At 35.0% G+C, this 2,728-nt stretch overlaps 1 long non-coding RNA gene across 1 annotated transcript; it reads left to right on the forward strand.

Annotated features, from left to right (window-relative positions):
• The first annotated feature begins 1,199 nt into the window (after positions 1–1,199).
• Positions 1,200–2,191, forward strand: LOC127159070 (uncharacterized). The gene is made up of 3 exons (XR_007826349.1): positions 1,200–1,246; positions 1,498–1,588; positions 1,692–2,191. It is a non-coding gene; the product is annotated as an uncharacterized LOC127159070 (long non-coding RNA).
• Positions 2,192–2,728: the final 537 nt, after the last annotated feature.

Here is a 2,728-nt window from a genome sequence, read left to right on the forward strand (position 1 = left end):
TTTAACATGTTGTTAACATGTTTTAGCATGATTAGCTTATTGCTTGTAGTTTTATAGGCTGATTACATTGTTGTTAGCATGATTGACATGTTGTTAGCATAATTTGCAAATTACTAGAATGTTGTTAGCACAATTAGCAAGTTATTAACATGTTTCTAGCCTGATTAGCATGTTTTTAACATGGCTAACATGTTGCAAGCATGATTAGCATGTTACTAGCATGTTGTTAGCACGATTAGCATGTTGCTAGTATGTTTCTAACATGATTAGCATGTTACTAACATGATTAACATGTTGTTACCATGATTAGTAAGTTACTAGCATATTGTTAGCATGATTGCTAATGTAATAGCATGTTGTTAGCATGATTAGCATGTTACTAGCACGTTTCTATCATGATTAGCAAGTTGCTAGCATGTTTTTAGCATGATTAGCAAAGTTGCTAACATGTTTCTAGCATGATTAGCAAAGTTGCTAACATGTTTCTAGCATGATTAGCAAAGTCGCTAGCATGTTTCTAGCATGATTAGCAAGTTGCTAGCATGTTTCTAGCATGATTAGCAAAGTTGCTAACATGTTTCTAGCATGATTAGCAAAGTTGCTAACATGTTTCTAGCATGATTAGCAAAGTTGCTAACATGTTTCTAGCATGATTAGCAAAGTTGCTAACATGTTTCTAGCATGATTAGCAAAGTTTCTAGCATGTTTCTGGCATGATTAGCATGTTACTAGTATGTTGCTAGCATGATTTAGATAGCTCGATAGATTAGAAATATTATAAATATTAGAGTGAATCTTAAATGAGTGTAAATGGATTAACAAGTGGAAATGGAAGTGAAGCTTGATTGAGTCTCAAGGGATTCTGGGAGTTTAGATTTGAATTTTGTCAGTTGGAGTTTGAATAGTGTTGCTCATTTGAACATTCCCTCAATGTAAGTCTATGGGATTTTTGGTGGTTTTGATAGTCTGGTTTATGAAAACCGTAAGCCGGATCAGTCTGAAAAGATACAGCACACCGAGTCAGACCAGTCTGAAGATCTGGACCGAGTTTGGTGGTTCTAGATTGAAAACTCTAGGAGGAGACAGATACTGAAATTTGACTCAGAAGAAGAAAAAGAATAATAATAATAATCTTAAATAGTAGATCAGTAAGTTGGCAAAAACAAGTTTTTGTCTTTTGTTTTTCTGTCTTGTGAATAGATACAACATCATAATATTTGGTGGTGTGGATGGTTATTCCAGGAAGGTGTGTTTTCACTTATTGTTTCTGTAAAAACACAGGTTACACTATGTTTTTTTTATTTTATTTATTTATTTTTATTTAGTGTTTACTAGTCATCTGGTATCAAGAGCAGACCAGTCTCCAAAATGTATAAAAATGAATCTTGTTTCTTGAAAATTATACTGTAATACATTAATTTCCAGTCTATATGTTCTCCTGCCTACAGGTACATGTACTTATTGTTGCATTATTGTTCTTTTTCTTTGTATTTTCAGGTGATGTACTTGAATGCAGCAAATAATAACCAGGCATCTACAGCTACTACTATTTCTCAGAAGCAGTTCAGAAATTTGGTTCACCATCAAGGTGTGCATAGTAACAAGAAAGAAACGAAAAACACCAATTGTGTGTCTGTAAATAGATTTTCATGAGGTTTCATTTCATCAGATTTATTTATCTTGAACATAAGGGTGAGAGGAGACCAAGGAGTGGAAAATGTGCAGATATCCAGGTACATGTTCTCTTCAAGAGGTGCTGACCGGGGAAGTTTCACAGCCGGTTAAAGTGTCCATAATCAAAGGTAAAGTACAATTGTCTGCAATTTCTAAAATATCAATTATTTAAAACTTTTATTTTCAGCAACCTATACTGCCTGTCGAAATACTTGAGAGTTTTTGACTGGATATTTTGCAGTGATTAGTTTCTGGCTTTTTATTTTTATAACCTTTAAAGATGCAGTGTGTAGAGTTTTATTTCTTAAACAACCATTCTGAAACATGTATCCCATGCTCATATTCTTGGATGGAAACGTAACAAATTATGATATATTTATTTTTTTGACCAGTACATCTGTAGGCAGCTTTTCAGTGTCGCTGAAGTAACTAAATATTTTACATTCAAAAATAATAATTAATCTCAGCTGTATTATCTGCACTGTTTTATTTAACACTTTAAAAAGAACAAAACAAAAGTGTTTCTAATAGGATTGAGCGTCTTTGGCGTGATGTCAGAATCACGGTGACCAACAAGTACTCGCACATGCTGCACTCGCTGGAGGCAGAAGGATTGCTCGACTTATCAGTGGTTGAGGAACTTTTCTGCGTGCACTACACTTTCCTTCCAAGACTTCAGGCAGACTTGGACACATTTGCAGAAGTTACGAGGTATTGTAACACTGCTTTACTTCCTGTCACCACACTGCTGTTTATGGTAAGGTATTAATCTAGATACTTAAACATGTATTTAACTGCTATACCTTCAGGACATTGAAGAGCCAGACCTGGATTGGGACACAGCAGCTTCTTATGATGCCTGTGAAGACTTGGGAGTTGTTGTTCCAGAATTTGAATGCCCTCTGAGTCCAGATGGATTGAGGCCCTCGAACACCTGCTGAATTCAACTGGTGCTAATGTCCCTGTCAAAGAACTGGATTTGCTTTGTCGGGAGTTTGTTTCAACAAATCTATCATAGTAATTTAACAGAAAAAACACCAAGCAAGCTTAAAGA

The sequence above is a fragment of the Labeo rohita genome, unplaced genomic scaffold (genome assembly GCF_022985175.1).
Source record: "Labeo rohita strain BAU-BD-2019 unplaced genomic scaffold, IGBB_LRoh.1.0 scaffold_1893, whole genome shotgun sequence".
NCBI lineage: Eukaryota > Metazoa > Chordata > Actinopteri > Cypriniformes > Cyprinidae > Labeo > Labeo rohita.